Source organism: Natrix helvetica (genome assembly GCF_964273705.1).
Source record: "Natrix helvetica genome assembly, chromosome: 11".
NCBI lineage: Eukaryota > Metazoa > Chordata > Lepidosauria > Squamata > Natricidae > Natrix > Natrix helvetica.
In genome coordinates, this window is record NC_138562.1 from 12,599,945 (window position 1) to 12,621,418 (window position 21,474).

A 21,474-nucleotide genomic window follows, 5' to 3' on the forward strand; every position below is an offset into this window, starting at 1 on the left:
GGGCAATATGCTGACTCTGTAAACCGCTTAGAGAGGGCTGTAAAGCACTTTGAAGCGGTATGTAAGTTTAAGAGCTACTGCTAAGGCTACTGAACTATTACAACTCCCAGCCATCCCAAACCAATAAATTAATGCATCCTTCAGGAGATTGCGCGACAGTATTTCCAATAGCAAGGAGCCTTTGACTTACGACCATAACGGAGCCAAGTTGTGGTCACCTGTTGAACAGGGGGCTGGACTAGAAGACCTCCACGGTCCCTTCCAGCTCGATTCTGATTCAGTTCCATCTCAGTGTCGATCTTGAGAGACAACGTCGCTTGAGCTACCCCTTAGGAAAATTATTTTGGAACGGGGCCTTCTAAGAAGGTTTCGTGGGATCGACGCTAAAGAAGGCGCGAGGCCTGATGGACAGATAATGCTAAGCCATAATGTGGGGGTTTGGGATTTATGTTTATGGCTACGCGTGTTGCATGAACCCAGCAACTGTGATCAGTAATTACTGATGGCTTAGCCGTACGTAGTTTTTTTTAAAAAATCCTAGCAGAGTGCCAACACTTAACGGGCAAGAAAGGAGGAGGCAGGGGGCGCAGAGGGACACAGAAAGAAAGAATGAGATTAAAAAGCGAACGGTGAACTGCTAACATCGGAACGGATGGGCACATCTCTTTCACGTGAATTTGAAATCTAAACATTTGCTGGCAGCTGAAGATCAAACATGTCAAGCTGACTCAAAAAAAATGGGTACCCGTATCCGGGGCAACAGCCCCCTCCTTTCTCCCCCGAGACTTGATTTGAAATCTTAGTCATCTGCGAGAAAAGGAAAGTTTCTACAGTACGCGTTCATATTTACCCCCAAAGAAGTTGACCCTAAATTTAAGGCCGTTCTTTTCTTCTTCAAAGTAAGATTAGTCAGGGGGAAAAAACAAGACTCATCTGCTTCTTTTACTGTATTATGAACTAAAGATGCCCTTCTCGTGTGCACGATAGATTATTAGGGGGGAAGGGAAGTATCCGTCCTTTCAGATAAATGCCACTTCTCAAAGGCATTATTTTTCTCCTGAAAAATTCAGCTCCTCTAAACCGCAGCGCAAAAGGGAGCCATCAGGAAATCTTGCCGGAGGCTTGTCAATATTACTCATGCTCCCTCACCTAGAATAATTCAAATCTTCTCCCTTACCACCACCACCACCTCTTCAAAGCAATCCAGGAGCTCCCCCCGGGAAAACCGAAAATCATCCGATCTTTCTGCCAAATTGTCTGTCCTTACGCTGGGCATGCTGCTGCCGAGCTAAACCAAGCATGCCACCCCATCTGCCATTCCTGCCCCTCTGAATTACAAGCCGCTGGATGGCCACCCGGTGCGTTGCAAGACATAAGCGTGCAAGGAGATGTGTATGGAAGAACTGGAGGGAAGAGCCAGTTTGGTCTAGTGGTTAAGGCAACAGGCTAGAAATCACAGGAGTTCTGTGAGTTCTAGTCCTGCCTTAGGCCCGAAATCCGTCTTGGTGACTTTGGGACAATCGTCAGGAGAGAGGGTGAATTCTAGTGCTGCTTTAGGCATGAAAACCAACTGGGCGACTTTGGGACATCACCAGGAAACAATGAATTCTAGTCGTTGCAGTAAGCATGAAAAGCAGCGGGGTGACTTTGGGACAATCCATCAGGAGAGGGTGAATTCTAGTCCTGTTTTAGGCACGAAAGCCGGCTGGGTGACTTTGGGCCAATCAACTAGGAGACGATGAATTCTAGTCCTGCTTGAACTACGAAAAACTGTTGGGTGACTTTGGGACAATCACCAGGATACAGTGAGTTCTAGTCCTGCCTTGGGCATGAAAGCTGGCTGGATGAGTTTGGACCAATCACCGGGAGACAGTGAGTTCTAATCCTGCCTTGGGCATGAAAGCTGGCTGAATGAGTTTGGATCACCAGGAGACAGTGAGTTCTAGTCCTGCCTTGGGCATGAAAGCTGGCTGGATGAGTTTGGACCAATCACCGGGAGACAGTGAGTTCTAGTCCTGCCTTGGGCATGAAAGCTGGCTGGATGAGTTTGGACCAATCACCAGGAGACTGTGAGTTCTAGTCCCGCCTTTATGAAAGCCTGCTAGCTGTCTTTGGACCAGTCCCTCAGCCCAAGCCACCTTACAGGTTTCTTGTTGTACGGAAAATAGGAGGAGGAAGGAGTATTATGTATGTTCACCACCTTGAGTTATTTATAAAAATAATAAAGCCAAGATAAAAATGCATACATGCAAACAAACAAGGGCATGAACAAACTCTTAGCTGTCAACCACCCTACGGAACAATCAGTCAGAACATAAGGGTGGAGTTAGGTATTCCGTTTCAACCCTTGGAGCAAGAACAGCTTTTTTAAAAAATCATAATAAACCGTGCATTTGCAACACACCTCTTGCCTTAAATGTTAAGTGGCTCCACAAGATACTTCCTTGAGACTCTGAATCCCTGCCTTGCTTGACAAAAATCATTTTGCACACTTGAGGTCATTCTCATACAGTATTCTTAATTGCCTGGAAAACACCTAGGAAACCAGAATCAGAATAGAGCTGGAAGGGACTTTGGAGGTCTTCTAGTCCAGCCCCCTGCTCAAACAGGAGACCCTATACCATTTCAGACAAGTGACTGCCCAGTCTCTTTTTTAAAAAACCTCCAGGGACGGAGCGCCCATGATTTCTGGAGGCAAGCGGTTCCACTGGTTAATTGTCCTCACTGTTAGGAAGTTTCTCCTTAATTCCAGGTTGCTTCTCTCCTTGACTAGTTTCCATCCACTGTTTCTTGTCTGGCCCTCGGGGGCTTTGGGAAATAAAATTGACTCCCTCCTCTTTGTGGCAGCCTCTCAAATACTGGAATACTGCTATCATCATTGTCGTACCCCTAGTCCTTCTTTTCTCCAGACTGAGCAAACCGAAATCCTGCAAATGTCTATGGAGAATCTCAGTCATCCAAAAGCTGTTTTTTTTCAAGAGGCAACTGGACTTTCTGGTTTTTCTTCAAAGATGTTTCGCTTCTCATCCAAGAAGCTTCTTCAGCCCTGCTTCTTGGATCTGAAACAAGATGTCTTTCAAAAAAACCAGGCAGTTCAGTTGCCTCTTGAAAAAGCACCTTTGGGACGACCAAATCCTTGCAACCGTTCTTCATAGATTTGAGTCTCCAAGCCTTTCATCAGAGGTGGTATTCGTTCAGCAGGTTCTGACCAGTTCTGGAGAACCGGTAGCGGAAAGTTTGAGTAGTTCGGAGAATACCACCTCTGACTGGCCCCATGCCCATGTATTCTCTGCCTCCCAAGTCCCAGCTGATCAGGAGGGAATGGGGATTTTGCAGTATCCTTCCCCTGCTACCACCAAGCCTTGCCCACCAAGCCATGCCCACATAACTGGTAGTAAAAAAATTGAATTGAATGTTAAGTAATTAAACTCCCTGTTAGGAGAGTGAGTATGCAGAAAAGCGTAATGAGAGTGATATGGAATAACACGCACAAACCAGCATACAGAGACACTGAATAGTATAAAAATATAGTAGTTTACTATGTAGAAATATAGAAGTATTCAAAGTCCGGTTAACAGTCCAAGTCATACATGGTTCAGTAATTCAGTTATCCAAATAGTCAGTCCAGGACACAGTATAGCTAACAGTAGCAAACCACAATACCTCACTATACACCGACCAGTGTCTAACAAACAGAGAGCTAACAGCCATTCTGGCTCCCTCTTATGGCTGCTTGAGGTGACAAGCCAATTACATCTCTTAAGCATTTAAAGTAACAGTAAAGTAATCATAGCTTATATACATTGCCAAGCCAAGCATAGGGTTACTACATCCCTAACACCACCACTGCCTTTCATCGTCTTAGTTGCTCTTCTCTGCACTTTTCCCAAAGTCTCAGCATCTTTTTTGTAATGTGGTGGCCACATTACAGAAGGCAGAAGTGACAGCTAGTCTCTCCTCTCCTCCCCTCCCCTCCCATGTTGGGAGTATCAAAAGGAGAGGCATTAAAAGCATTTTATTCTGGCCATAAAAAACTCTGAAATCCCAGCATGTCTGGTTCTGAGCTTAGCCTCCCTTTTCAAAGTCTGTCTTCAGAAATGCCCTCCAGCACTTGAAACAGCCTCTATGGTACCATCCTAGCATCGAAGGATGGAGGCCTAACTGCCTTGGGGCCTTGAGCCTCAAAGATCTTAGATTGCTTTTTTTTTCTCCTAGGCAAGGTAGCCAAAGTAGAGAGTTAGGGGTGGAGTTGGGGCACTAAGAGATGCTGACTAACCTCAGTGGGACAGCAAGTTTCCTGAGCAGGGGGTTGGACTAGAAGACCTCCAAGGTCCCTTCCAACTCTGTTATTCTGAAGATCTCCATTTTTCAAGAGGCAACTGGACTTTTTACTCCCGGCATAAAGCGGTCAAGGGCAAATTGCAAGCCGGGACCAGCTGCCCCAGATGTGAACTCAGGCTTGGCTTTTTCTCAACTTTTTTTTCTTCTTTATTTTATTTTGTCTTCAACAGGCAAGAACCCAATCCCACAAACCAAATCTTTCTTTCGGGGGCTTCTCGGCTTCAATTATCCAGAAGTCAACCAAGCTGCAAGCAGTGTTAGAAAATACCTATCCCAGAATAGCCAAGCAGAACATAAAACCAGTAACTAACCTGATATATACTTGAACGGAGGTTGTCATTCTTTGGTGAACCCCAGAAAGCTCCCCGTTTTTGCAAGGGTCTTCAATTCCCCCCCCCCCCCAAAGCTCCCAGGAGGGTGTTAACACCTGCAACAAGCATCGCAACTAAAAAAAATTCTCAGCAAGACCAGGCCAGCCCCATAACTGGATTAAAACTCAAATTGCCCACAGTGGCCACACCTGTCCAGCCCAATTCCCTTCATCCTGATCTCTACTTTCCTTCTCTTGAAAGAGCACCCCTGTGGTAGGGGGGAGGGCTCTATCTGACCTCCAGGAGAAGAGAAAGCTCCCCCCACCAGACCAACTGATGCTGCTGACCGACCCAATTCGGAATTTGCAAAGACAAGGGAAGGGGCATCACGAGTGCCAATTCCGGACAGCTAGAATCAACCAATGGCTGCCATTCCAGGGCCTGTTTGAGGAGGAGGAGGAGGGAGGGCACGCCACATGTTGCTGACAGCACATGGGCATGTATGCCTCTTATGCTGCACAAGTCAAAAAGAGGGCTGTGAAAATAACTACAGACCCCTTGCATCCCGGACATAAATTGTTTCAACTTCTACCCTTAAAACGACATTATAGAGCACTGCACACCAGAACAACGAGACACAAGGACAGTTCCACCCCCCCTAATGCCATCACTGTGCTAAACAACAAATTCCCACAACACTGTTAAATAATTTACTAAGATTGTATTACTATTCTTCTTCTCTTCCTTCCTAGTCCCTCTATCTTCTCAGTTATGACTATAACCATGTTGCTTGTATCTTTACAATTTATATTGTTTTGTTTCCTAGTATGATTTAATTGCTTATTAGTAACCTATGACTATCATTAAGTGTTGTACCTTATGATTCCTGACAAATGTGTCTTGTCTTTTTATGTACAATGAGAGCATATTCATCAAAGACAAATTCCTTGTGTGTCCAATCCCACTTGGCCAATAAAGAATTCTATTCTATTCTATTCTATTCTATTGTGAGTTCATGCACCAGACAAATTCCTTGTGTGTCCAATCCCACTTGGCGAATAAAGAATTCTATTCTATTCTATTCTATTCTATTCTATTCTATTGAGAGTTCATGCACCAGACAAATTCCTTGTGTGTCCAATCCCACTTGGCGAATAAAGAATTCTATTCTATTCTATTCTATTCTATTCTATTCTATTCTATTCTATTGAGAGTTCATGCACCAGACAAATTCCTTGTGTGTCCAATCCCACTTGGCCAATAAATAATTCTATTCTATTCTGAGAGTTTATGCACCAAAGACAAATTCCTTGTGTGTCCAATCCCACTTAGCTAATAAAAATTCTATTCTATTCTATTCTATTCTATTCTATTCTGAGAGTTTATGCACCAAAGACAAATCCCTTGGCCAAGAAAAAAAATTCTGTTCTATCCCATTTCTCTCCAGCAGCGCTAAGCAGGTGATCTGCAATTAAACCAACTCTCTGAAAGGCGGGAGGATGAGAGCAGGCACTACCCGCCAGGCGTTGCTTCTACCTTTCCCAACTCAGCCGTTCAGGCCGGCAGTCACACCTGGGAGAGAAAGAAGAACTTGTCTCGACTGGCATTTTCCCAGGCTGGGCACTTCCCGCCTGCTCCGCTGCGCTCCGGCGGCTGGCAGCGACTCTCAGCCTTCCCTGTGAGAGGGGGAGGGGGGCACCCCAAGACCGCTACCGCGGGGGGAGAGAGAGCCGTGATGGAGGAGCTGGAGGGTCGCAAGAGCAGCTGGGGTGGGAGTGGTGGGGCAAAGGGACCCTCACGGGGATGCAGGGAACTAGGCGTCCACGCAACCGTGTGTGCTTTCCCCAACCCACTCGCGGGGGTTCCCAGGCCCGGGGAAAGAGGAGCTCTCCAGCTGAACTTTCGGGCAGCAACGAAGAGGGTCGCCCAGCCAGTTTGGAAAGAGGGGACAGATGTGCCTGCGGGGCGGGCGGGGAGGGGGAGGACGCCCGTTTTGCCTTCTGCTCCCCTTGCGCTCTTCTCCCCCCCCCCCCCGCTCCCTCCGCCCCCGCACAGCAAATGCCACTGGAGTTGCGCACCTTCCGGAAAGCGGGAGAGGGAAGCGGGGGGAGAGAAGGGGCCAAGGGCCGGGCGGCATGTGACCCTCCTGCTCTTCGCCAACCCTGCCGGCTCTCCCCCCCCCCCTCCCCACTCCGGCTACCGCGTGCCTTTCTTCCCGCAGCTCTGCCCTCCACCCTTCCCCTTCCTTTCGCCCGGCCCCCGGGGAGCCCACCAACCCCCCCCCCGCCTGCAGCCAAAGCGACTCCCCTCTGCCCCAAAGGAAGACCCCCAGCCCACGCCTGCTTCTCTCCCGGGGGGCGCAAAGGCCACCTTCTCCGGGAGCTTCCCCAGCCGGGTCCCTTCCACGGGGCGGTGGCCGCAGCCTTCCTCCCACCGGTTCTCCCCCAGACTCACCAGCCGGAGCGAGGAGCCTCCGCGCCGCCACCGCCGGCCCCAGCGCCGCCGCCCGGCTGTCATCTTGTTCGGAGGCGAGAAGAGGAGGAGCCGGCGCCGGTGGCGGCAAAGCAGGCGAACGCCGTGGAAGCTGTTGGCCGGTCGGGAGGCTCGCAGGGAGGAGAGAGACGGGAGGAGGAGGAGGAAGAGGGAGGGAGGGAGGGAAGAGGCGCGGCCGGCCCGGGCGAGGGGAGGAGAAAGGCGGGCAGGACCCGAAGCCTGAGCCGCGCCTCCTCCTCTTCTTCCTCCTCCTCTTCTTCCTCCTCCTCTTCTTCCTCCTCCTCCGCCACCCCACGGCTGGAGAGCCTGCTTTCCGGGCTTAGAAAGCGCAAGGCGCATCTCCCGCGCGGGCGCATCTCGAGCGCGCGATCCCCGGGGCAGGAGGCGGCTGGTGCCCCCGGAGGGCATCACAGGGCAGAAGCCAGCTTCAACGCTTTCCCGCGAGCCGGAGGACAAAAACGGCCCCTGGGGACCCCAAGACCCTTCCGGAGGGTCTATTAAGAGGAGGGAGTGGGGGAGAAAGAGACGAGTCTCCTTTCAAGTAAGGGCCGCCTTGGGTTGCAAGTGGGCACCACGTTGGGTTGCAAGTGGGCACCACGTTGGGTTGCAAGTGGGGTCCACGGTGGGTTGCAAGTGGGCACCACGGTGGGTTGCAAGTGGGGGCCGCGGTAGGGAAGCGCGGATCCTACAAGGACTTTCTTGGCCTTTGGAAAAAGCCGCTCGAACACTTGCGCGTTTTTCCCCTCCCTCCGGATCGCCGCAGCTACAAGCCGCCGTTTGTGGGGGATCGTGCGCTGCTTCCCCAGGCGCGGACAGAGCCGGAGCAGCGCCTGCTGGCCGATCTCTTTCGCCCGGCTGCAAAAAACAAAAAACCTGCAGAATATCGATCGTTTCCATCCTTTCCTTTAAAAGGAGGAGACCGTGATTGCGAGCGGGTGGAAATTCTCTCCCAGATCTTTTCTCTCTCTTGGCGAGGATAAAGGCGCGCGATCCCAGGCGTTGGGGGGGGGGGTCGCTAGCTCGGGCCCATCGCTGACCTTGGGGGAAGGTCGTAGAGACCAGCTGGGTTGTAACGGTGGAAGGACCAGCTGCAAGTGCGAGACCAGGCAGATGCAAATAAATTAATAAGTGCTGGCAGCTGTTTGCAATAGCTGGCTGTTCCCTGCATGAAAATTAGAGGGTTGTTGTTGTTTTTTTAAATGCCATCTTAAAAAAAACCCTGTAAAATCTTATTTAAATCAGTTTTAACGCCTAATGAGGATCGTTTTCCTGCTCACAGTATAGAGGTTCATTGCCCTACTTTACAATCCATAGATTTCTTTGTGGTCTCCCGTCCATGGACCATCCAGTCTTTCTCCTGCTTTGCTTCCCAGCACAAGTAAGATAAGCCAGGTGCTGCCACCTGCTGCGTGCTGTGGGGAATGGATACCTTAACAGGTAATTCTCCACTTACGACTATTGGTTTTGAAGTTGCAATGAAAACAGTGACACCCTGATGAAGCGGGGTGGGGGTGGGGAATCCCACCTTAATTCTAAAACCTGAATTCATTATGATTCTGATTCAGAATCTGATTTGTTATGACGCGGTGGCTCAGTGGCTAAGACGTTGAGCTTGTCGATCAGAAAGGTCGGCAGTTCACCGGTTCGAATCCCTAGCACCGCATAACGGAGTGAGCTCCAGTGACTTGTCCCAGCTTCTGCCAGCCTAGCAGTCTGAAAGAACCTAAAAATGCAAGTAGAAAAATAGGGACCACCTTTAGTGGGAAGGTAACAGCGTTCCGTGCTCCTTCGGCATCTAGTCAGGCTTGCCACATGACCACGGAGACGTCTTTTGATAGCGCTGGCTCGCCTGTGCTCTCTTCACCCCCTGCACATGTGCGTTTGACCCCCCCGCCATGCAAGCACACACATCTCCCGCATGCACCCCGCCCCTCGCACATGCGTGGCGGAGACCCTAAAATCAGCTGGCCGGCAGGAGGCGTGCAGGGGAGCTGAGCTGTGGCAATGGCTCGCATACCCGCAGAGAGGGCTCCACATGCCACCTGTGGCACAGGTGCCATAGGTTTCCCATCACGGGGATAGTGTGTGTGTAAGCAATAAATACATGGAGCTATCCCTTGCAGACAACTCTGCGGTGTTAAAAAGATGTCTCCCACCCAACCACCCCCAAAGAGGCTTTGAGAGTATGAGAGACTGAGGATGTATATATTAACCTCATTACCTAGCAAAGCAGCTGACTTTTTCTTTCACACATGCAATTAAAGCTTTTAGAGGCCTTTGAAGCATCAAAGGCAGGGTTGCCCATTGAGAGAGATGAGATGGAATATGCAAACACAACCAAGTCGATTTCCAAAGCAGAAACATTTTGTATCCCCAGTGGATATTATGGGTTCTAAGCATCACACAGAAAGGGCCCGAGGGATCTCCGCAGACCATTCGTAGGGTTGGGGTCTTTCAAATGTGTTGACTGCCAGCCTTTAGCTCAGATGGGGTCTACTGTGTTAGGCAGAGACCCCCAGGTTTCAGAAGGCTTCCTCCCCTTCCCAATAAATTAGTGATGATATTCAAGGCGGCCCTTAGCATCTTGTTACCTGTGTCACGCCCCGACTTCGGAAATGAGCCTCATAAAGGCTTTTTTGTTATTCACCGGTGGCGAAATGGACATTGCAATTCAATTTCATTGCAATAAGCCTCTCAGAAAACAGGATGAGATTATATTTTCATGTCGGCCAGCGAGCAAATATGCTGGGCGCCGTTAAATCCATTTCAGGGAATTTATTGGCTAAATCTGGGCCATCAATATGATTCAAATGGAGGTTTATTTAAAGAAATCCAGATTTCAAAACTAAGAAAAAGGGAGAAAAAAAATGAGAAGCTGGAATCACCAACTTTTGTTCATTGCTGACTGTGATAAGAACTTCCCCTGTGGGTCCCTTGGACTGCAAGGCGATCCAACCGGTCAGTCCTAGAGGAGATCAACCCTGCCTGCTCTTTAGAAGGCTGGATCCTGAAGAGGAAACTCAAGTACTTTGGCCACCCAATGAGAAGGAAGGACTCCCTGGAGAAGAGCCTCATGCTGGGAACAATTGAGGGCAACAGAAGAAAGGGACGGCAGAGAATGAGGTAGCTGGATGGAGTCACCAAAGCAGTCGGCGTGGGCTTGAATGGACTCCAGAGGATGGTAGAGGACAGGAAGGCCTGGAGGAATGTTGTCCATGGGGTTACGATGGGTCGGACATGACTTTGCAACTAACAACAAGAAGAATAGAATAGAAGAATAGAATAGAATAGAATAGAATAGAATAGAATAGAATAGTCCCAGAGGAGATCAATCCTGGCTGCTCGTTAGAAGGCCAGATCCTGAAGAGGAAACTCAAACACTTTGGCCACCCAATGAGAAGGAAGGACTCACTGGAGAAGAGCCTAATGCTGGGAAAGATGGAGGGCAAAAGAAGAAGGGGACGGCAGAGAATGAGGGGGCTGGATGGAGTCACCGAAGCAGAAGGCGTGAGCTTCAATGGACTCCAGAGGATGGTAGAAGACAGGAAGGCCTGGAGGAACGTCGTCCATGGGGTTGCGATGGGTCGGACACGATTTCACAATGAACAACAAGAATATACAGTCTTCAGTTTGTCCTGGTTCACACAAAGGGCTAAATCATAAGGTCCTCCTATCAAAACAGCCTGTATTTCCTGACTTGTTGTGAAGCATGATGTGTGAACCCAGCTCTAGTCCAGTGTACTGAATCACAATGTGTCTTGCTTAGCATTGGCTTGGTGTGTTGTATGGAGGCAGCCACGTTGGCCTGCTTGATGAACTATAAACAAATCAATCCACGGTTTAGTCTCATATAATATCCAGCATCATATAATATCCAGCCTTAAGAGACCTGTGTCTCACCATTTGCTAAATAGCAACATGTTTTGCTTGGTTCAGCTCAATGCAGTCCAGCTATTGTGACTTGGTCGTTCCACAAACCCTGGTTTTGTGCGATAGCTAAATTGGATCTTGGTAGTCTTGTAAATCTGCCTCATTTCAAAGGTGACAAATGCAATGGCGCACTGATGATGTTACCTAGCTGGGTCCTGAAACGTCTGCAAGAAAACAACCAGTCGGAGAGCACCAAGGACCCCACAGTCGTCCTCCCACTTCCCCCAACTTCAGTCCCTTCTAGCACTGATGATGTTCCTTAATTGGATCATGAGATGTTTGGAAAAAAACAACCAAGTTCAAAGAGCACCAAGTATCCCGCAGTCCTTTTCTTCCTCCTCCTCCCCCCAAACCTCAGTTCCTTCTAGCACTGATGTTTCCTACTTGTGTCATGAAACTTTTGCAAGAAAGCCACCAAGCTCAGAGAGCACCAAGGACCCCACAGTTCTCCTCTTCTTCCACCCTCAAACCTCTAGCACTGATGATGTTCCCTAGTTGGGTTATGAAACATCTGGAAGGAAGAAAAACCCCAAACTCAGAGAGCACCAAGGACTCCTCATTTCAACCCCGACTTATAAACATTCACCTCTATCAGAGGCAAGTATAAATCCAAACAAACATTTATATAGCGCTGGAGATCCTACAAGGACACCTTCTCCCCCCACCCCACCCCACCACCACCCAGGAGAGGCGCAAAGACTTTCTATTGATGGGTGTCAGGTACTTTGCCTTTCCATAAATCGATCTGTTTTGTTTAACGAGCATTCCTGGGCCTCAGGCACCTATGAATGAGCCGTGGCCTTGCGTTGACCCTCTGCTCCTCACCCACCCCACCGCCAGGCAGCTGCTTCTCACATTCAACCATTAATCAGCCAGAAAGTCCCGAGAAGTGAGAGGATGTCGCAGTTGTTGATATGCTCACGCTGGGAGTATCCCTCCTAATGAATAGGAAGAGAGCGTTCTGCTGTTCCTTTTCTCCCTGCGATCGTTCGCCTGGCTTGGCATCCCTTTTTCGCCGCACATTTTAATGATCTTCTAAATAATTGAACACCTTTCCATAACATATTTAAATATTTTAAATGGCTTGACGTGCAAATTGTAGTTTGCGGACGAGCGAAGAGAGAAAGGAGTCCTTTTAAAATGCAATGGAAATAAGGAACGCTGGTCCAAAATGCAGAAATTCCTTTCTCTTTAATCCCATTTTCATTTAGCCCCTGTAGGTCTTCCAAGTTTTGTACCTTTGCACACACACACACACACACACACATACACACACACACACACCTCTGTGCCTTTCAACTGCTGGAACTGCAATATCAAGCGCTATCCTAATTGGGCAAAATGGGAGCTGAAGTCTGGGGCCACTTGAGGTCATCAGATTGGAGTAAGCTGGTTCAGTAAATATATTTTTAGAAGCCTGTAAATTGCCAGCAGGTTTACAATGGTGAAAACAACTGCTCTAGTTATGAATACCCCAATTAGCATGTTTCAATATGCATGCGACTATATTCACCTCCTTGTTTTAACTGGGTTTTAGAAAGATCCATGCAGGCCAGTAAAAAGCCATTATGGGTTTTCAGCTCATTCAATAAATTGCCTACAATGCGGCAAAACAGCTTGGCTGCTTGTTGAGAAGAAGGATAAGCAAAGATTCAGTGGCCAGCAACCGTATTTGAGGCTGCCAAATAGGTGGAGCATTGCTGGAGATGGTTCCTTGGCTGTTTAGCTGCTTTGGAACAAATTCTAGGCTTTTCAATGCCCCGTTTTATCTTTTCCCCACTCCAAAGAGTAGAAGACTCCTGCATTGAGTCCCTTGGACTGCAAGGCGATCCAACCGGTCAGTCCTAGAGGAGATCAGCCCTGACTGCTCTTTAGAAGGCCAGATCCTGAAGATGAAACTCAAATATTTTGGCCTCCTAATGAGAAGGAAGAACTCCCTGGAGAAGAGCCTAATGCTGGAAAGATTGAGGGCAAAAGAAGAAAGGGACAACAGAGAATGAGGTGGCTGGATGGAGTCACTGAAGCAGTCGGCATGAGCTTAAATGGACTCCAGAGGATGGTAGAGGACAGGAAGGCCTGGAGGAACGTTGTCCATGGGGTCGTGATGGGTCAGACACGACTTTGCAACTAACAACAACAAAAGAGTAGGAAGTTCTATTTTTTTGACACATGGGATCCAAGGAAGTGAGGACTTGGAGTCACAGAATGTCAGAAAGCGAGAGAGTCGTTAATGTGTTTTCCAGAAAAGCATCTTTCCTCTGGAAGAGAAAAAAGAAATACCTTCAAAGAAAGAAGCAGCAAAAGATTGGACAAAGATGATAAGGCCGCTAAAGGAGGGTCAATTTTGTGAGGCGTTCCAAACAAGAAGTTCATTTAGTGACTGTTCAAAGTTGCAACGGCCCTTTGAGCCATTTTTTTCCACACTTTACGACTCTTGCAGCCTCCCCGTGCTCAGTTGATCCAAATTCAGACGCTTGGCAAAGCTCACTTAACAAAGATCTCACTTAGCAGCAGAAATTTTGGGCTCAGTTTGGGGTCGTCAGTCAAGGACAATCTGTAATTTCCAGGAGCCAAGACTGATTCCAGGCCCCCCCCAAAAAAAGCGATGCTGTTAATATTATGGGTTGGAAGTTGGGCTTTAAGGTAGCTTACTACAGGATGGCATTTCCTGTGTGTGTGTACTGCATCGAGAAGAGGATTAAATATCACCGGTAATTGTGTAGCTAGACATGTGGATTCAATGTTGATAAAAAGCCTTTTTCTTTTTTTGTTTAAACCACCACAAAAGGCCGCATTGTATATTCTCTCCTTTTCCATAATGTATACAAAGTTTAACTTAGCTTAAACGGCAACGAAAGCAAACCCACAGCATTTTAATGGTCGCGAACTTTATCATTGCATTTCAGAGTCTGAAGCAAACAAACAATTCCGGGTCCCGGCTTCCTATAAATGTTATTTTCTCAGCTGTTTTGCTTGCTTTTGTATCTTTTCCCTGGGGCTTCGTAGCTTTTTGCACCTTTTCTCAACTTTGGCAACTTTTACCTTGTGTGGGTTTCGACCTCCCAGAATTCCCCACTCAGCCAATTACCCCCATTTCCCCGGCTGGCTAGGGAATTCTGGGAGTTGAAGTCCACAAGTCTTAAAATGGCCAAGACCAGAGGTAGGTGCCTATCTATTCAGCTGCCAAAAAAGCCAACACAGTCCTAGGCTGCATCAACAGAGGGATAGAATCAAGATCACGTGAAGTGTTAATACCACTTTATTAATGCCTTGGTAAGGCCACACTTGGAATACGGCATTCAGTTTTGGTCGCCATGATTTTAAAAAGACATTGAGACTCTAGAAAGAGTGCAGAGAAGAGCAACAAAGATGATTAGGGGACTGGAGACTAAAACATATGAAGAACGGTTGCAGGAACTGGGTATGTCTAGTTTAAGAGAAAGAAGGACTAGGGGAGACATGATAGCAGTGTTCCCATATCTCAGGGGTTGCCACAAAGAAGAGGGAGTCAAACTATTATCCAAGGCAACTGAGGGTAGAACAAGAAGCAATGGGTGGAAACTAATCAAGGAGAGAAGCAACTTAGAACTGAGGAGAAACTTCCTGACAGAACAATCAATCAGTGGAACAGCTTGCCTCCAGAAGTTGTGAATGCCCCAACACTGGAAGTCTTTAAGAAGATGTTGGATAGCCATCTATCTAAAACGGTATAGGGTTTCCTGCCTAGGCAGGGGGTTGGACTAGAAGACCTCCAAGGTCCCTTCCAACTCTACTATTGTATTGTATTGTATTGTATTCGATCCAGTTCTTACGAATAGGTAATAACCCCGGCAGACACATGACTGTACCAGTTCTATGATCGAGGGCGCCATCTTGATTTTCTGTTCTGCACATGCGCAGGACAACCTTCATTTGAAAAACGTAATTTTTATTCATTTTTTAAATGTTGTGTGCACGCGCAGATCATTTTAAATGAAAATGCGCACACCCGCGGAGTGCGTGCAATTTTTTTTTTTACTACCGAACCAGTAGTAATGGCGGCCGGAACCTACCCCTGGAAATCACAGGTCCCATTCAAAGAACATCAGAAACTTGAGGCAGGTTTGATTTATTCAATAAACCATGATTAAACAACCCCACAGCTTAATGATGACTGCTGTGTAGGCTTCAACCTTCCAGAATTCTCAAGCCAGCCAATTCCCTCCCATTCTCCATGCTGGCTAGGGAATTCTGGGAATTGAAGTCTTAAAATGGCCAAGATTGGACACCCCTGTTCTAAATCTTTCCCTGGAAAATCACGGGGTCCAACACGCTTCAACATCACAGGCAGAGCACCCAAGCCAGGTGTGATTTATTCAATAAACCACGATTAAACAATCTCACAGCTTAATGACAATTGCTGTGTGGGTTTCAACGTCCCAGAATTCCCCAGCTAGCCCATTCCCCATGCTGGCCAGGGAATGGCGGGAGGTTGAAATCCACGCGTCTTCGAAGCTGCTAAGGTTGATAAACAGAGGAATAATAGATCTCCCGAGCTCCGCAAGCCCATTTCAGAAACCGCTGGGGAATTTAATATCACACCTGCCAAGCAAGTCCACTGGGTCAGCTTCCTTGCAGTTACTAACTCAGTTCTCTTGACAGGTGCATCCTTCTCCAAAGCAGGAGCTGCTAACGCATTGGCAAGTTTAAAACCGGTAAATGAAAACACTCCAGTTCTCAGCTACCTACAACACTGTCTAGAATTGCAGCTCCTCTAATTAGCTTTCGCTTGGAAACTGGTACTAACCCCAATTCTGAAAGACAAAAATTACAATGCAGGGAAGAGCGTTCAGGGAGAGGAAGGAAGTGACAAAAAAAATCAAGAATGGTGGCTGCCCATGGGTGATAAAGGACCCATCCCTTTTTAACGTGCATCGAAAATGCATGGATTTCTTACAACTGCATATTGATCACGTGAAGTGTTAATACCACTTTATAATGCCTTGGTAAGGCCACACTTGGAATCCTGCATTCAGTTTTGGTCACCACGATGTAAAAAAGTTGTGGAGACTCTAGAAAGAGTGCAGAGAAGAGCAACAAAGATGATGAGGGGACTGGAGACTAAAACATATGAAGAACGGTTGCAGGAACTGGGTATGTCCAGCTTAAGAGAAAGAAGGACTAGGGGAGACATGATAGCAGTCTTCCAATATCTCAGGGGTTGCCACAAAGAAGAGGGAGTCAAACTATTCTCCAAGGCACCTGAGGGTAGAACAAGAAGCAATGGGTGGAAGCTAATCAAGAAGAGAAGCAACTTAGAACTGAGGAGAAACTTCCTGAGAAGTTAGAATAATTAATCAGTGGAACAGAAGTTGCCTCCAGAAGTTGTGAATGCCCCAACACTGGAAGTCTTTAAGAAGCTGTTGGATAGCCAATTGTCTGAAACGGTATAGGGTTTCCTGCCTAGGCAGGGGTTTGGACTAGAAGACTTCCAAGGTCCCTTCCAACTCTACTATTGTATTGTATTGTATTGTATTGTATTGTATCTGAAACCTGAATTATTTTGGTTGGGGATTTTACCAGAATCTTACAATAAAGAAAATGTGTATTGGATAATTCACGTAATCGCTGAGGCTAGGATTGCATCTGCACAAAATTGGGAAAATGAAGATATCCCTACGGGTGAGAATGTGATCAGGAAAATATTAGAATGCGCAGAAATGAATAGGTTAACACTTGAGATTAAAGAGAAGGAATGATCTGGTTATTATAACATATGGGAATTATATTTTCAATGGTTAGAGAATAAATATGAAAAGTGGAAAAAAGCAGAGGAGTGAAATAGAGATTTCTTTTTTACAAAGTTAAATAAGTTAAGAAGAGGATTGTTATAGTATTAGGTATGGTATATATTAGCATTGGTATTAAGTTAAGAATAGATAAAATAATAAATATGGCTGTAAATTGTTATTGTATAAAATATTTGAACCCAGAAGACACACTGTTTAATGGAAGATGATGTTTGAATCAAAATAAAATAAAATAAAATTAGAAAGAAAAAAGAAAATCATGGTTTTCTATCACATTCAGGTACAAACGAGCCCCCAATGTGCATTGCCAAGCAAGACGGTGGTTAAGTGAGTTTTCTCTCCCCATTTTACGACCTTCCTTGCTACCATCGTTAACTGAATCACCTCAGATGTTAAGTTAGTCACTCCGTTGTTAAGCGAATCTGGCTTCCCCGTTGATTTTGCTTGTGAGAAGGTCGCAAAAGGGGATCGCATATGACCCCGGGACGCTGCAATCGTCATAACTACATGCCAGTCTCCAAACATCTGGATTTTGAACCCATAACCACGGAGATGCTGCAACAATCGTGTGAGAAACGGTCATAAGTCACTTTTTTCTGCGTTGTAACTCTGAACGGTCACTAAATGAATGGTTGTTGCAAGTCGAGGACTGCCTGTACACAAACACACACACGCTTGAATGCAGACCTACTCTGCTGAAAAATGGTGTGCCTAAGATCTTTAAAAAGGAGGTGATGGAGGAATGGAATCCAGAAAGGTAGCTTTCCCCAGCCACTTTTTTACAGATTAACAGAGTTGGAAGGGACCTTGTAGGTCATCTAGTCCAACCCCGCCCAAGCAGGAGACCCGACACCATTTCTGACAGAGGGCAGTAAAAGGGCTCCTTGAAATCTTCCAGTGATGAAGCTCCCACAACTTCCGAAGGCAACTTCTGTTCCATTAGTTGGTTGTTCTCACTGTCAGAAAAGTTCTCCTTATTTCCAGGTTGAATCTCTCCTTGTTCAGTTTCCATCCATGATTCCTTCTCTGGCCTTCAGGTGCTTTGGAAAATAGCTTTACCCCTTCCTCTCTGTGGCAGCCCCTCAAATACTGGAAGACTGCTCTCCTGTCTCCTGTGGTCCTTCTCTTCACTAGACTAGCCAGGCCAGTTCCTGCAACCATTCTTCATAGATTTTAGCCTACATTTCCTTGTCTGGCCTTCGGGTGCTTTGGAAAATAGCTTGACCCCCTCCTCTCTGTGGCAGCCCCTCAAATATTGGAAGACTGCTATCCTGTCTCCCCTGGTCCTTCTCTTCACTAAACTAGCCATGCCCAGTTCCTGCAACCGTTCATAGTATGTTTTAGCCTCCACCACTCCCTTAATCATCTTGCGCCTTGCTTGTTTGAACCGCAAGCCCCATTGCCCACAGCCCAAAAGAATGAGCGCAGTGGCGGGTTGCTCCCAGTTTGGCCAAACTGGTAATGGCAGGGACAGGAGGCTCCCCCACCCACCCACCTGGACGCTTCTGTGCATGCACAAAAGTGTACTGCGCGAGAGAAACCGGAAGTAAACCGTCTAGCAACCCACCACTGAATGAGCGTCTTCCAGAATCTCCAAATACCCCTGCCGGAGAAAAACGTGTTCTTTGTGCAGATTTGTTTAAATGACCAGGTTGCACCATGTACTCAGCTGGGGTCCAGTTCACCCATAATATTAACTCATGCACTATAATTGACAAGCCCCTAATGACAGGGTCCAGTCATTGCATTACGCTGCAAGCAAACCAGCTGAATCGTGCATAGAGTAATGCAATTTAGTTTTTTTTCTTTTTACATGTGCACGCAGCGGTCAAGTCATGTCATTAACATGCTGATGATGTTGCTTCCCGGAGAGATGGCAGGGCTGTGCCTGCCCTACAAAAATCCGAAGTGCATCCTAATTTTGCACAGCTCCGGCCTCTGCAGCTTTCTTAGAAGTTTCCAGCTTTTTCCTCCAATACCTAATGGCCTCATTTTATCTATAGGTTGGCGAATGAAACCCTGAATCCCCCAGAGCGTCTCAACGGTAAATGCCCTTGAAAAGCAAGTTCAATTTTTTTTTTCCCCTTCTGAAACTGGACCTGTTTAATCTTTCTTCGTTCAGGTGTGCGATCCTAGAATCACTGAACTGGAAAGCAACGTGAAGTCCCGTACCTCACTTTCTCTTTCTCATCTCAAACTGGATGGGTGCCCTCTAGATAATCATGGGGTTCCAGTCCCCATAACTCCCAGCCAGGTAAATGCATGGGCTTGGATGTCTTGTTTGCTAGAATCCAGTCCGACTTGAAAGCCTAACAGAATAACGGAAAAACAGAGTTGGGAGGGACCTTGAAGGTCTTCTAGTCCAACCCCCTGCTTAAGCAGGAGATCCTATATCATTTCAGACAACCGGTTGTTCAATCTCTTCTTCAAAACCTCCAGGGATGGAGCATTTATAACTTCTGAAGGCAAACAGTTCAATTGCAGTGGTAGGCTTCCAGTTTTTTTACTACTGGTCCATTCGCATGGGACTCTTTTGCGTATGCGCAGCAGAAGCATCCGGGCAGGTGGGCGGAGTCTCCTGTCACCGCCACTACTGATTCGCCCAATCCGGGCCGAGCCAGCAGAGACCGACCTCTGTTCCACTGTTTATAGATAATCCTTAACATAAAGGTAAAGGTTCCCCTTGCACATATGTGCTAGTCGTTCCAACTCTAGGGGGCGGTGCTCATCTCCATTTCAAAGCCGAAGAGTCTGAAGACGTCTCCGTGGTCACGTGGCTGGCATGACTCAATGCCGAAGGCGCACGAAACGCTGTTACCTTCCCACCAAAGGTGGTTCCTATTTTTCTACTTGCATTTTTACATCCTTTTGAACTGCTAGGTTGGCAGAAGCTGGGACAAGTCATGGGAGCTCACTCCGTTACGCGGCGCTAGGGATTCGAACTGCCGAACTGCCGACCGTTCTGATCGACAAGCTCAGTGTCTTAGCCATTGAGCCTCTGTGTCCCTTGACTTAACAACAGTTCATTTCGTGACCGTTCAAAGTTACAACAACACTGGAAAAAATTGTCTTATGGCCATTTGTCACACTTACGACTCTTGGGGCATCCCCATGATCACGTGATCAAAATTTACCTGCGTGGTTCATATTTACGACAGTCGCAATGTCCCGGGGTCACGTGATCCCCTGTGGCGAACTTTTGGCAAGCAAAGTCAACGGGGAAGCCCGATTCACTAAGCAACCATGTTACTAAATGAACAACGGCAGTGATTAACAACTGTGGCAAGGAAAGGTCTTAAAATGGGGCAAAACTCACTTAGCGAATATTTCACTTCGCAATGTCAATTCTGGGCTCGGTTGTGGTCCACCTCCTGCAATTGTTCAACAATTATTCAACTATTAATCAATTAGGCAACAGAATTCTGTGAAATAAATAAGCATTTTGTGACCTTCTTTGCTCCTTTTGACATTTTAGGGGAAGAGGATTAGATGATGAGGGGACTGGATGCTAAAACATACAATGAACGGTTGCAGGAACTGGGCATGGCTAGTCTAGTGAAGAGAAGGACCAGGGGAGACAGGATAGCATTCCTCCAGTATTTGAGGGGCTGCCACAGAGAGGAGGGGGTCAAGCTATTTTCCAAGGAACCTGAAGGCCAGACAAGGAAGAATGGATGGAAACTGAACAAGGAGAGATTCAACCTGGAAATAAGGGGAAATTTCCTGACAGTGAGAACAATCAACCGATGCAACACAAGTTGCCTTTGGAAGTTGTGGGAGCTTCGTCGCTGGAGGCTTTCAAGGAGAGATTGGGCTGCCATGTGTCAGAAATGGTGTCAGGTCTCCTGCTTGGGCGGGGTTGGACTAGATGACCTACAAGGTCCCTTCCAACTCTGTTAATCTGTATCTGCAAACAACAGGGCCTGTCTCTGCGAGCTTTAATTCCTCATGAAATCAACCAGCGCCACCTTCTTCTGCAGTGATTTCTAAAAGAGCATTTAGCTGGCAGCGTCCGCTCCAAACCGTCTCTGTATGATTCAGCTCTCGGAGGTGATGGCAGCGCAGCCTGCAGCATCTGCTCCCAATTTTGATCAAGGAGCAACTTCTCTGCCATGGCATCTGATGGGCCAAAAGTACTTGAGGGAACAGCTGAAGCTGTTTATTCAGAAAGATATGGTGGTGGTGGTGGTGAAGGAGGAGGAGGAGGAGGAGGAGGAGGAGGAGGAGGAGGAGGAGGAGGAGGAGGAGGAGGAGGAGGAGATGATGATGATGCAGAAACCCTGCACTGTCTGATTCTCTGTCCCTCAGAACTTTTTTAGAAGAGACCCAATTGGGCAGTCAACACCTAAAAGTTAAGAAAGCCCATGAAATCTTCCTGTTTAAACATGTGTACAGCCAGTAAAAATTGCAGTCTATTCTATGAAGGCCTACCACAACATATTCTTTCTTTTTCTTTCTTTCTTTCTTTCTTTCTTTCTTTCTTTCTTTCTTTCTTTCTTTCTCTTTCTGTTTTTCTTTCTTTCGTTTGTTCTTTCTCTTTCTTTCTTTTTCTCTGTCTCTTTTTTCTTTCTTTCTTTCTCTCTCTGTGTATAATTTCCTTTCAAAAAGAA

General features: G+C 47.1%; 1 protein-coding gene across 2 annotated transcripts in view; it reads right to left on the reverse strand.

The window, feature by feature from the left end:
* The window catches only part of MID2 (midline 2), a 205,449-nt gene that overhangs the window by 169,110 nt on the left and 14,865 nt on the right, over nucleotides 1-21,474 (reverse strand). The window contains exon 1 of one of the 2 annotated variants that reach the window (XM_081964108.1): nucleotides 7,107-7,251. The exons of the other annotated variant lie outside the window; for it this stretch is intronic. The gene's annotated coding sequence lies outside the window, so the exon portion shown is untranslated. Of the gene's footprint in view, nucleotides 1-7,106; nucleotides 7,252-21,474 lie in introns of those variants that run through there. 2 annotated transcript variants of the gene reach the window in all.